Genomic DNA, 14,302 nt, shown 5'->3' on the forward strand with positions numbered 1-14,302 from the left:
ACAATGTTATTATACACGTTGTTATTAGAACCGTTATAACCACTTTATAATGAGTTAATAACCCTTTATTACCATGTTATTCTAAATCTATTCCATCCCTGGTTATCTGTTTTAGAGCTCTGCGGTTACAGTCAGTATCTAGCGTGCCAGAACGTACACATGGTGTCCTGCTGGTTCTACTAATAGTTTCTAGACAGTCAGACAGTGAGGAGTGATGCCTGCTTTAGACAGAGGGATGGGGGGGAGTCCAAAATGGCACCATATTCCCCTTATGGGCCCTGGTCAAAAGCAGTGCACTTTATAGGGAATAGGGTGTCGTTTAGGAGGACAGGAGACACAAGTTTAGATGTAGTGTCTCCTGGAAAGAAACTGTTCAGTATCGTGGTGTGACAATATGAGCCTGTGATTTCTGTGACCATGGGGTTGTGGTATATTATGAGTCTGTGATTTTCTGTGACCATGGGGTTGTGGTATATTATGAGCCTGTGATTTCTGTGACCATGGGGTTGTGGTATATTATGAGCCTGTGATTTCTGTGACCATGGGGTTGTGGTATATTATGAGCCTGTGATTTTCTGTGACCATGGGGTTGTGGTATATTATGAGCCTGTGATTTCTGTGACCATGGGGTTGTGGTATATTATGAGCCTGTGATTTTCTGTGACCATGGGGTTGTGGTATATTATGAGCCTGTGATTTCTGTGACCATGGGGTTGTGGTATATTATGAGTCTGTGATTTTCTGTGACCATGGGGTTGTGGTATATTATGAGCCTGTGATTTTCTGTGACCATGGGGTTGTGGTATATTATGAGCCTGTGATTTCTGTGACCATGGGGTTGTGGTATATTATGAGCCTGTGATTTTCTGTGACCATGGGGTTGTGGTATATTATGAGCCTGTGATTTCTGTGACCATGGGGTTGTGGTATATTATGAGCCTGTGATTTTCTGTGACCATGGGGTTGTGGTATATTATGAGCCTGTGATTTCTGTGACCATGGGGTTGTGGTATATTATGAGTCTGTGATTTTCTGTGACCATGGGGTTGTGGTATATTATGAGTCTGTGATTTTCTGTGACCATGGGGTTGTGGTATATTATGAGCCTGTGATTTTCTGTGACCATGGGGTTGTGGTATATTATGAGTCTGTGATTTTCTGTGACCATGGGGTTGTGGTATTGTTAAGGTTGTCGTAGTCGTTCTCCTCCTCAGACGAGGAGGAGCATGGATCGGACCAAGATGCGGAGTAGTAGGTATTCATGTTTTAATGAACAAACAACAAACACTACAAATTACGAAACTCTACAAACGTGACTAACCTGAAAACAGTCCTGTGTGGCCCAAACACTGACACAGGAAACAAACACCCACAAAACACCAGTGAAACCCTGGCTGCCTTAGTATGACTCTCAATCAGGGACAACGATACACACCTGTCTCTGATTGAGAATCATACCAGGCCAAACACAAAATCCCAACATAGAAAAACAAACCTAGACCAACCCACCCAACTCACGCCCTGACCAACTAAAACAAATACATAACAAAGGAAAACAGGTCAGGAACGTGACAGAACCCCCCCCTTAAGGTGCGAACTCCGGGCGCACCAGCACAAAGTCTAGGGGAGGGTCTGGGTGGGCGTCTGTCCACGGTGGCGGCTCTGGCGCTGGTCGTGGTCCCCACCCCACCATAGTCAACCCCCGCTTCCGTGGCCTCCTCCCAATATTCACCCTCCATGTCAATCCCGCTATTCCAACAAGCAGTAACAGACTGAGGGGTAGCAGTTGACTGAGGGGCAGCACCAGGATAAGGGGCAGCACCAGGATAAGGGGCAGCACCAGGATAAGGGGCAGCACCAGGATAAGGGGCAGCACCAGGATAAGGGGCAGCACCAGGATAAGGGGCAGCTCCGGACTGAGTGGCAGCTCCGGACTGAGTGGCAGCTCCGGACTGAGTGGCAGCTCATGACTGTAGGGCAGCTCATGACTGTAGGGCAGCTCATGACTGTAGGGCGGCTCATGACTGTAGGGCGGCTCATGACTGTAGGGCGGCTCATGACTGTAGGGCGGCTCATGACTGTAGGGCGGCTCATGACTGTAGGGCAGCTCATGACTGTAGGGCAGCTCTGGCAGCTCCTGACTGGCTGGCGTCTCTGGCAGCTCCTGACTGGCTGGCGTCTCTGGCAGCTCCTGACTGGCTGGCGTCTCTGGCAGCTCCTGACTGGCTGGCGTCTCTGGTAGCTCCTGACTGGCTGGCGTCTCTGGCAGCTCCTGACTGGCTGGCGTCTCTGGCAGCTCCTGACTGGCTGGCGTCTCTGGCAGCTCCTGACTGACGGACGGCTCTAGCGGCTCCTGACTGACGGACGGCTCTAATGGCTCGGGACAGACGGGCGGCTCTGAAGGCTCGTGGCAGACGGATGGCTCAGATGGCGCTGGGCAGACGGATGGCTCAGATGGCGCTGGGCAGACGGATGGCTCAGACGGCGCTGGGCAGACAGATGGCTCAGACGGTGCTGGGCAGACAGATGGCTCAGACGGTGCTGGGCAGACAGATGGCTCAGACGGTGCTGGGCAGACAGATGGCTCAGACGGTGCTGGGCAGACGAGCAGTGCAGGCGGCGTTGGGCAGACAGCCGACTCTGACCTGCTGAGGCGCACAGTAGGCCTGGTGCGTGGTACCGGAACTGGAGGCACTGAGCTGGAGACACGCACCATAGGGAGAGTGCGTGGAGGAGGAACCGGGCTCTGGAAACGCACTGGAAGCCTGGTGCGTGGAGTATGCACTGGTGGTACTGAGCTGGGGTGGGAAGGTGGCGCCGGATATACCGGACCGTGAAGGAGGACACGCGCTCTTGAGCACCAAGCCTCCCCAACCTTACCAGGTTGAATGATCCCCGTAGCCCTGCCAGTGCGGCGAGGTGGAATAACCCGCACTGGGCTATGCAGGCGAACCGGGGACACCACCTGTAAGGCTGGTGCCATGTACGCCGGCCCGAGGAGACGTACTGGAGGCCAGATACGTTGGGCCGGCTTCATGACATCCGGCTCGATGCCCAACCTAGCCCTCCCAGTGCGGCAAGGTGGAATAGCCCGCACTGGGCTAAGCACGCGTACTGGGGACACCGTGCGCTTTACCGCATAACACGGTGTCTGACCAGTACGACGCCCTCTCACTCCACGGTAAGCCCGGGGAGTTGGCTCAGGTAACCAACCCGGCTTCGCCACACTCCCCTTTAGCCCCCCCCCCCCCCAAGAAATTTTTGGGTGAGCCTCTCGGCTTCCAGCCGCTCTGCCTTGCTTTAGCCTCATACAACCTCCTCTCCGCTTTCGCTGCCTCCAGCTCCGCTTTGGGGCGGCGACACTCCACTGGCTCTGCCCAGGGTCCTTTACCGTCTAGGATCTCCTCCCAAGTCCATTCCTCTTTTCCCCATTGCTGTTGTTCCTGCCTTCCTTCTCCACTCCGCTTGATCCTGTTTTGGTGGGTGTTTCTGTTACGGTCGTCGTAGTCGTTCTCCTCCTCAGACGAGGAGGAGCATGGATCGGACCAAGATGCGGAGTAGTAGGTATTCATGTTTTAATGAACAAACAACAAACACTACAAATTACGAAACTCTACAAACGTGACTAACCTGAAAACAGTCCTGTGTGGCCCAAACACTGACACAGGAAACAAACACCCACAAAACACCAGTGAAACCCTGGCTGCCTTAGTATGACTCTCAATCAGGGACAACGATACACACCTGTCTCTGATTGAGAATCATACCAGGCCAAACACAAAATCCCAACATAGAAAAACAAACCTAGACCAACCCACCCAACTCACGCCCTGACCAACTAAAACAAATACATAACAAAGGAAAACAGGTCAGGAACGTGACAGGTATATTATGAGCCTGTGATTTTCTGTGACCATGGGGTTGTGGTATATTATGAGCCTGTGATTTTCTGTGACCATGGGGTTGTGGTATATTATGAGCCTGTGATTTCTGTGACCATGGGGTTGTGGTATATTATGAGCCTGTGATTTTCTGTGACCATGGGGTTGTGGTATATTATGAGCCTGTGATTTTCTGTGACCATGGGGTTGTGGTATATTATGAGCCTGTGATTTCTGTGACCATGGGGTTGTGGTATATTATGAGCTTGTGTTTTCTGCTGCTTTTAACTTTTTAGACGGTAAGCAGACAACAGGTGCTTCAGCAATATTTCCCAGGACAAATTTGATCTGTTTCTTGATTTCAAATTGACCTAACAGAGTACACTATGTATTTCTTCAAGAACAAGACACCATCAGTTTTCCTCCCCCCAGTTCATCCCTGGCTCACGATTCAGTGTGCCCTTCCATATACACACACACTTGCGCGCACTCACATCCCTCTCTTTGCCGTCCCAGTCTGAATGCCAAATTTCCCTCTGCAGTATTTATATAGCCTGGGGCAGAGGAAAGACTGCCATCTGCTCTGAAGAGTTACACACACACACACACACACACACACACACACACACACACACTCACACTCACACTCACACTCACACTCACACTCACACTCACACACACACACACACACACACACACACACACACACACACACACACACTGAAGTAACAGGGCCTGAGAGGAGTAGGACAGGACGAGTAACAGGGCCTGAGGGGAGTAGGACAGGAGAGGTAACAGGGCCTGAGGGGAGTAGGACAGGGGTAGTAACAGGGCCTGAGGGGAGTAGGACAGGAGAAGTAACAGGGCCTGATGGGAGTAGGACAGGATAATTAACAGGGCCTGATGGGAGTAGGACAGGAGAGGTAACAGGGCCTGAGGGGAGTAGGACAGGACGAGTAACAGGGCCTGATGGGAGTAGGACAGGATAATTAACAGGGCCTGATGGGAGTAGGACAGGAGAGGTAACAGGGCCTGAGGGGAGTAGGACAGGACGAGTAACAGGGCCTGAGGGGAGTAGGACAGGAGAGGTAACAGGGCCTGAGGGGAGTAGGACAGGATAATTAACAGGGCCTGAGGGGAGTAGGACAGGAGGAGTAACAGGGCCTGATGGGAGTAGGACAGGATAATTAACAGGGCCTGATGGGAGTAGGACAGGAGAGGTAACAGGGCCTGAGGGGAGTAGGACAGGACGAGTAACAGGGCCTGAGGGGAGTAGGACAGGAGAGGTAACAGGGCCTGAGGGGAGTAGGACAGGATAATTAACAGGGCCTGAGGGGAGTAGGACAGGAGGAGTAACAGGGCCTGATGGGAGTAGGACAGGATAATTAACAGGGCCTGATGGGAGTAGGACAGGAGAGGTAACAGGGCCTGAGGGGAGTAGGACAGGGGGAATAACAAGGCCTGAGGGGAGTAGGACAGGAGAAGTAACAGGGCCTGATGGGAGTAGGACAGGAGAGGTAACAGGGCCTGAGGGGAGTAGGACAGGAGGAATAACAGGGCCTGAGGGGAGTAGGACAGGAGGAATAACAGGGCCTGATGGGAGTAGGACAGGAGAAGTAACAGGGTCTGATGGGAGTAGGACAGGAGGAATAACAGGGCCTGATGGTAGTAGGACAGGAGAGGTAACAGGGCCTGAGGGGAGTAGGACAGGAGAGGTAACAGGGCCTGATGGTAGTAGGACAGGAGGAATAACAGGGCCTGATGGGAGTAGGACAGGAGAGGTAACAGGGCCTGATGGTAGTAGGAAAGGAGAAGTAACAGGGCCTGATGGTAGTAGGACAGGAGAAGTTACAGGGCCTGATGGTAGTAGGACAGGAGAGGTAACAGGGCCTGATGGTAGTAGGACAGGAGAGGTAACAGGGCCTGATGGTAGTAGGACAGGAGAGGTAACAGGGCCTGAGGGGAGTAGGACAGGAGAAGTAACAGGGCCTGAGGGGAGTAGGACAGGAGAAGTAACAGGGCTTGATGGGAGTAGGACAGGAAAGGTAACAGGGCCTGATGGGAGTAGGACAGGAGAAGTAACAGGGCCTGATGGGAGTAGGACAGGAGAGGTAACAGGGCCTGATGGTAGTAGGACAGGAGAGGTAACAGGGCCTGAGGGGAGTAGGACAGGAGAGGTAACAGGGCCTGATGGTAGTAGGACAGGAGAGGTAACAGGGCCTGAGGGGAGTAGGACAGGAGAAGTAACAGGGCCTGATGGTAGTAGGACAGGATGAATAACAGGGCCTGATGGTAGTAGGACAGGAGAGGTAACAGGGCCTGAGGGGAGTAGGACAGGAGAAGTAACAGGGCCTGATGGTAGTAGGACAGGAGAGGTAACAGGGCCTGAGGGGAGTAGGACAGGAGAGGTAACAGGGCCTGATGGGAGTAGGACAGGAGAGGTAACAGGGCCTGATGGTAGTAGGACAGGAGAGGTAACAGGGCCTGAGGGGAGTAGGACAGGAGAGGTAACATGGCCTGATGGGAGTAGGACAGGAGAAGTAACAGGGCCTGATGGGAGTAGGACAGGAGAGGTAACAGGGCCTGATGGGAGTAGGACAGGAGAAGTAACAGGGCCTGATGGGAGTAGGACAGGAGAGGTAACAGGGCCTGATGGGAGTAGGACAGGATATTTAACAGGGCCTGAGGGGAGTAGGACAGGAGAAGTAACAGGGCCTGATGGGAGTAGGACAGGAGAGGTAACAGGGCCTGAGGGGAGTAGGACAGGATAATTAACAGGGCCTGAGGGGAGTAGGACAGGAGAAGTAACAGGGCCTGACGGGAGTAGGACAGGAGAGGTAACAGGGCCTGAGGGGAGTAGGACAGGAGTAGTAACAGTGCCTGAGGGGAGTAGGATAGGAGGAGTAACAGGGCCTGATGGGAGTAGGACAGGATAATTAACAGGGCCTGAGGGGAGTAGGACAGGAGGAATAACAGGGCCTGATGGGAGTAGGACAGGAGAAGTAACAGGGCCGGAGGGGAGTAGGACAGGAGAGGTAACAGGGCCTGAGGGGAGTAGGACAGGAGAGGTAACAGGGCCTGAGGGGAGTAGGACAGGAGGAATAACAGGGCCTGATGGGAGTAGGACAGGAGAAGTAACAGGGCCTGAGGGGAGTAGGACAGGAGGAATAACAGGGCCTGATGGGAGTAGGACAGGAGAGGTAACAGGGCCTGAGGGGAGTAGGACAGGATAATTAACAGGGCCTGAGGGGAGTAGGACAGGAGAAGTAACAGGGCCTGACGGGAGTAGGACAGGAGAGGTAACAGGGCCTGAGGGGAGTAGGACAGGAGTAGTAACAGTGCCTGAGGGGAGTAGGACAGGAGGAGTAACAGGGCCTGATGGGAGTAGGAAGGGATAATTAACAGGGCCTGAGGGGAGTAGGACAGGAGGAATAACAGGGCCTGATAGGAGTAGGACAGGAGAAGTAACAGGGCCGGAGGGGAGTAGGACAGGAGAAGTAACAGGGCCTGAGGGGAGTAGGACAGGAGAGGTAACAGGGCCTGAGGGGAGTAGGACAGGAGGAATAACAGGGCCTGATGGGAGTAGGACAGGAGAAGTAACAGGGCCTGAGGGGAGTAGGACAGGAGGAATAACAGGGCCTGATGGGAGTAGGACAGGAGAAGTAACAGGGCCTGAGGGGAGTAGGACAGGAGGAATAACAGGGCCTGATGGGAGTAGGACAGGAGTAGTAACAGGGTCTGATGGTAGTAGGACAGGAGGAATAACAGGGCCTGATGGGAGTAGGACAGGAGAGGTAACAGGGCCTGAGGGGAGTAGGACAGGAAAAGTAACAGGGCCTGAGGGGAGTAGGACAGGAGAGGTAACAGGGCCTGATGGGAGTAGGACAGGAGAGGTAACAGGGCCTGAGGGGAGTAGGACAGGAGGAATAACAGGGCCTGAGGGGAGTAGGACAGGATAATTAACAGGGCCTGATGGGAGTAGGACAGGATAATTAACAGGGCCTGATGGGAGTAGGACAGGAGAAGTAACAGGGCCTGATGGGAGTAGGACAGGAGTAGTAACAGGGCCTGAGGGGAGTAGGACAGGAGTAGTAACAGGGCCTGAGGGGAGTAGGACAGGAGAAGTAACAGGGCCTGATGGGAGTAGGACAGGAGAGGTAACAGGGCCTGATGGGAGTAGGACAGGAGACGTAACAGGGCCTGAGGGGAGTAGGACAGGAGGAATAACAGGGCCTGATGGGAGTAGGACAGGAGGAATAACAGGGCCTGATAGGAGTAGGACAGGAGAAGTAACAGGGCCTGAGGGGAGTAGGACAGGAGAGGTAACAGGGCCTGAGGGGAGTAGGACAGGAGAGGTAACAGGGCCTGAGGGGAGTAGGACAGGAGAGGTAACAGGGCCTGATGGGAGTAGGACAGGAGAAGTAACAGGGCCTGATGGGAGTAGGACAGGAGGAATAACAGGGCCTGATGGGAGTAGGACAGGAGAGTAACAGGGCCGGAGGGGAGTAGGACAGGAGAAGTAACAGGGCCTGAGGGGAGTAGGACAGGAGAGGTAACAGGGCCTGAGGGGAGTAGGACAGGAGGAATAACAGGGCCTGATGGGAGTAGGACAGGAGAAGTAACAGGGCCTGAGGGGAGTAGGACAGGAGGAATAACAGGGCCTGATGGGAGTAGGACAGGAGAAGTAACAGGGCCTGAGGGGAGTAGGACAGGAGGAATTACAGGGCCTGATGGGAGTAGGACAGGAGTAGTAACAGGGTCTGATGGTAGTAGGACAGGAGGAATAACAGGGCCTGATGGGAGTAGGACAGGAGAAGTAACAGGGCCTGATGGGAGTAGGACAGGAGAGGTAACAGGGCCTGATGGGAGTAGGACAGGAGAAGTAACAGGGCCTGATGGGAGTAGGACAGGAGAGGTAACAGGGCCTGATGGGAGTAGGACAGGATATTTAACAGGGCCTGAGGGGAGTAGGACAGGAGAAGTAACAGGGCCTGATGGGAGTAGGACAGGAGAGGTAACAGGGCCTGAGGGGAGTAGGACAGGAGGAGTAACAGGGCCTGATGGGAGTAGGACAGGATAATTAACAGGGCCTGAGGGGAGTAGGACAGGAGGAATAACAGGGCCTGATGGGAGTAGGACAGGAGAAGTAACAGGGCCGGAGGGGAGTAGGACAGGAGAAGTAACAGGGCCTGAGGGGAGTAGGACAGGAGAGGTAACAGGGCCTGAGGGGAGTAGGACAGGAGGAATAACAGGGCCTGATGGGAGTAGGACAGGAGAAGTAACAGGGCCCGAGGGGAGTAGGACAGGAGGAATAACAGGGCCTGATGGGAGTAGGACAGGAGAAGTAACAGGGCCTGAGGGGAGTAGGACAGGAGGAATAACAGGGCCTGATGGGAGTAGGACAGGAGTAGTAACAGGGTCTGATGGTAGTAGGACAGGAGGAATAACAGGGCCTGATGGGAGTAGGACAGGAGAGGTAACAGGGCCTGAGGGGAGTAGGACAGGAGAAGTAACAGGGCCTGAGGGGAGTAGGACAGGAGAGGTAACAGGGCCTGATGGGAGTAGGACAGGAGAGGTAACAGGGCCTGAGGGGAGTAGGACAGGAGGAATAACAGGGCCTGAGGGGAGTAGGACAGGATAATTAACAGGGCCTGATGGGAGTAGGACAGGATAATTAACAGGGCCTGATGGGAGTAGGACAGGAGAAGTAACAGGGCCTGATGGGAGTAGGACAGGAGTAGTAACAGGGCCTGAGGGGAGTAGGACAGGAGGAATAACAGGGCCTGAGGGGAGTAGGACAGGATAATTAACAGGGCCTGATGGGAGTAGGACAGGATAATTAACAGGGCCTGATGGGAGTAGGACAGGAGAAGTAACAGGGCCTGATGGGAGTAGGACAGGAGTAGTAACAGGGCCTGAGGGGAGTAGGACAGGAGTAGTAACAGGGCCTGAGGGGAGTAGGACAGGAGAAGTAACAGGGCCTGATGGGAGTAGGACAGGAGAGGTAACAGGGCCTGATGGGAGTAGGACAGGAGACGTAACAGGGCCTGATGGGAGTAGGACAGGAGGAATAACAGGGCCTGATGGGAGTAGGACAGGAGGAATAACAGGGCCTGATGGGAGTAGGACAGGAGAAGTAACAGGGCCTGAGGGGAGTAGGACAGGAGAGGTAACAGGGCCTGAGGGGAGTAGGACAGGAGAGGTAACAGGGCCTGAGGGGAGTAGGACAGGAGAGGTAACAGGGCCTGATGGGAGTAGGACAGGAGAAGTAACAGGGCCTGATGGGAGTAGGACAGGAGGAATAACAGGGCCTGATGGTAGTAGGACAGGAGAGGTAACAGGGCCTGAGGGGAGTAGGACAGGAGAAGTAACAGGGCCTGAGGGGAGTAGGACAGGAGAGGTAACAGGGCCTGATGGGAGTAGGACAGGAGAGGTAACAGGGCCTGAGGGGAGTAGGACAGGAGGAATAACAGGGCCTGAGGGGAGTAGGACAGGATAATTAACAGGGCCTGATGGGAGTAGGACAGGATAATTAACAGGGCCTGATGGGAGTAGGACAGGAGAAGTAACAGGGCCTGAGGGGAGTAGGACAGGAGAGGTAACAGGGCCTGATGGGAGTAGGACAGGAGAGGTAACAGGGCCTGAGGGGAGTAGGACAGGAGGAATAACAGGGCCTGAGGGGAGTAGGACAGGATAATTAACAGGGCCTGATGGGAGTAGGACAGGATAATTAACAGGGCCTGATGGGAGTAGGACAGGAGAAGTAACAGGGCCTGAGGGGAGTAGGACAGGAGAGGTAACAGGGCCTGATGGGAGTAGGACAGGAGAGGTAACAGGGCCTGAGGGGAGTAGGACAGGAGGAATAACAGGGCCTGAGGGGAGTAGGACAGGATAATTAACAGGGCCTGATGGGAGTAGGACAGGATAATTAACAGGGCCTGATGGGAGTAGGACAGGAGAAGTAACAGGGCCTGATGGGAGTAGGACAGGAGTAGTAACAGGGCCTGAGGGGAGTAGGACAGGAGTAGTAACAGGGCCTGAGGGGAGTAGGACAGGAGAAGTAACAGGGCCTGATGGGAGTAGGACAGGAGAGGTAACAGGGCCTGATGGGAGTAGGACAGGAGACGTAACAGGGCCTGAGGGGAGTAGGACAGGAGGAATAACAGGGCCTGATGGGAGTAGGACAGGAGGAATAACAGGGCCTGATGGGAGTAGGACAGGAGAAGTAACAGGGCCTGAGGGGAGTAGGACAGGAGAGGTAACAGGGCCTGAGGGGAGTAGGACAGGAGAGGTAACAGGGCCTGAGGGGAGTAGGACAGGAGAGGTAACAGGGCCTGATGGGAGTAGGACAGGAGAAGTAACAGGGCCTGATGGGAGTAGGACAGGAGGAATAACAGGGCCTGATGGTAGTAGGACAGGAGAAGTAACAGGGCCTGAGGGGAGTAGGACAGGAGAGGTAAAGGGGCCTGAGGGGAGTAGGACAGGAGAGGTAACAGGGCCTGAGGGGAGTAGGACAGGAGAGGTAACAGGGCCTGAGGGGAGTAGGACAGGAGAAGTAACAGGGCCTGAGGGGAGTAGGACAGGAGAGGTAACAGGGCCTGATGGTAGTAGGACAGGAGAGGTAACAGGGCCTGAGGGGAGTAGGACAGGAGAAGTAACAGGGCCTGATGGGAGTAGGACAGGAGAGGTAACAGGGCCTGAGGGGAGTAGGACAGGATAATTAACAGGGCCTGATGGGAGTAGGACAGGAGAAGTAACAGGGCCTGATGGGAGTAGGACAGGAGTAGTAACAGGGCCTGAGGGGAGTAGGACAGGAGTAGTAACAGGGCCTGAGGGGAGTAGGACAGGAGAAGTAACAGGGCCTGATGGGAGTAGGACAGGAGAGGTAACAGGGCCTGATGGGAGTAGGACAGGAGAGGTAACAGGGCCTGAGGGGAGTAGGACAGGAGAAGTAACAGGGCCTGAGGGGAGTAGGACAGGAGAGGTAACAGGGCCTGATGGGAGTAGGACAGGAGAGGTAACAGGGCCTGAGGGGAGTAGGACAGGAGGAATAACAGGGCCTGAGGGGAGTAGGACAGGATAATTAACAGGGCCTGATGGGAGTAGGACAGGATAATTAACAGGGCCTGATGGGAGTAGGACAGGAGAAGTAACAGGGCCTGATGGGAGTAGGACAGGAGTAGTAACAGGGCCTGAGGGGAGTAGGACAGGAGTAGTAACAGGGCCTGAGGGGAGTAGGACAGGAGAAGTAACAGGGCCTGATGGGAGTAGGACAGGAGAGGTAACAGGGCCTGATGGGAGTAGGACAGGAGACGTAACAGGGCCTGAGGGGAGTAGGACAGGAGGAATAACAGGGCCTGATGGGAGTAGGACAGGAGGAATAACAGGGCCTGATGGGAGTAGGACAGGAGAAGTAACAGGGCCTGAGGGGAGTAGGACAGGAGAGGTAACAGGGCCTGAGGGGAGTAGGACAGGAGAGGTAACAGGGCCTGAGGGGAGTAGGACAGGAGAGGTAACAGGGCCTGATGGGAGTAGGACAGGAGAAGTAACAGGGCCTGATGGGAGTAGGACAGGAGGAATAACAGGGCCTGATGGTAGTAGGACAGGAGAAGTAACAGGGCCTGAGGGGAGTAGGACAGGAGAGGTAACAGGGCCTGAGGGGAGTAGGACAGGAGAGGTAACAGGGCCTGAGGGGAGTAGGACAGGAGAAGTAACAGGGCCTGAGGGGAGTAGGACAGGAGAGGTAACAGGGCCTGATGGTAGTAGGACAGGAGAGGTAACAGGGCCTGAGGGGAGTAGGACAGGAGAAGTAACAGGGCCTGATGGGAGTAGGACAGGAGAGGTAACAGGGCCTGAGGGGAGTAGGACAGGAGGAATAACAGGGCCTGATGGGAGTAGGACAGGAGAGGTAACAGGGCCTGAGGGGAGTAGGACAGGAGAGGTAACAGGGCCTGATGGGAGTAGGACAGGAGGAATAACAGGGCCTGATGGTAGTAGGACAGGAGAAGTAACAGGGCCTGAGGGGAGTAGGACAGGAGAGGTAACAGGGCCTGAGGGGAGTAGGACAGGAGAGGTAACAGGGCCTGAGGGGAGTAGGACAGGAGAGGTAACAGGGCCTGAGGGGAGTAGGACAGGAGAAGTAACAGGGCCTGATGGTAGTAGGACAGGAGAGGTAACAGGGCCTGAGGGGAGTAGGACAGGAGAAGTAACAGGGCCTGATGGGAGTAGGACAGGAGAGGTAACAGGGCCTGAGGGGAGTAGGACAGGAGGAATAACAGGGCCTGATGGGAGTAGGACAGGAGGAATAACAGGGCCTGATGGGAGTAGGACAGGAGAGGTAACAGGGCCTGAGGGGAGTAGGACAGGAGAAGTAACAGGGCCTGATGGGAGTAGGACAGGAGAGGTAACAGGGCCTGAGGGGAGTAGGACAGGAGGAATAACAGGGCCTGATGGGAGTAGGACAGGAGAAGTAACAGGGTCTGATGGTAGTAGGACAGGAGAGGTAACAGGGCCTGAGGGGAGTAGGACAGGAGGAGTAACAGGGCCTGAGGGGAGTAGGACAGGAGAGGTAACAGGGCCTGATGGGAGTAGGACAGGAGAGGTAACAGGGCCTGATGGGAGTAGGACAGGAGAGGTAACAGGGCCTGAGGGGAGTAGGACAGGAGAGGTAACAGGGCCTGATGGGAGTAGGACAGGAGAAGTAACAGGGCCTGATGGGAGTAGGACAGGAGAAGTAACAGGGTCTGATGGTAGTAGGACAGGAGGAATAACAGGGCCTGAGGGGAGTAGGACAGGAGGAGTAACAGGGCCTGAGGGGAGTAGGACAGGAGGAGTAACAGGGCCTGAGGGGAGTAGGACAGGGGTAGTAACAGGGTCTGATGGGAGTAGGACAGGAGTAGTAACAGGGCCTGAGGGGAGTAGGACAGGAGGAGTAACAGGGCCTGAGTGGAGTAGGACAGGGGTAGTAACAGGGTCTGATGGGAGTAGGACAGGAGTAGTAACAGGGTCTGATGGGAGTAGGACAGGAGTTGTAACAGGGCCTGAGAGGAGTAGGACAGGAGTTGTAACAGGGCCTGAGGGGAAGTAGGACAGGGGTAGTAACAGGGCCTGAGAGGAGTAGGACAGGAGTTGTAACAGGGCCTGAGAGGAGTAGGACAGGAGTTGTAACAGGGCCTGAGGGGAGTAGGACAGGAGTTGTAACAGGGCCTGAGAGGAGTAGGACAGGGGTAGTAACAGGGTCTGATGGGAGTAGGACAGGAGTAGTAACAGGGCCTGAGAGGAGTTGGACAGGAGTTGTAACAGGGCCTGAGGGGAGTAGGACAGGAGTTGTAACAGGGCCTGAGTGGAGTAGGACAGGGGTAGTAACAGGGTCTGATGGGAGTAGGACAGGAGTAGTAACAGGGCCTGAGTGGAGTAGGACA

General features: G+C 54.7%; 1 protein-coding gene across 1 annotated transcript in view; it reads left to right on the forward strand.

Moving 5' to 3' along the window:
- Positions 1 to 14,302, forward strand: part of LOC120019373 (1-phosphatidylinositol 4,5-bisphosphate phosphodiesterase beta-1-like) — an 81,121-nt gene that overhangs the window by 21,624 nt on the left and 45,195 nt on the right. The gene's annotated exons all lie outside the window — the stretch shown is intronic.

Source organism: Salvelinus namaycush, chromosome 24 (assembly GCF_016432855.1).
Source record: "Salvelinus namaycush isolate Seneca chromosome 24, SaNama_1.0, whole genome shotgun sequence".
Taxonomy (NCBI): Eukaryota; Metazoa; Chordata; class Actinopteri; order Salmoniformes; family Salmonidae; genus Salvelinus; species Salvelinus namaycush.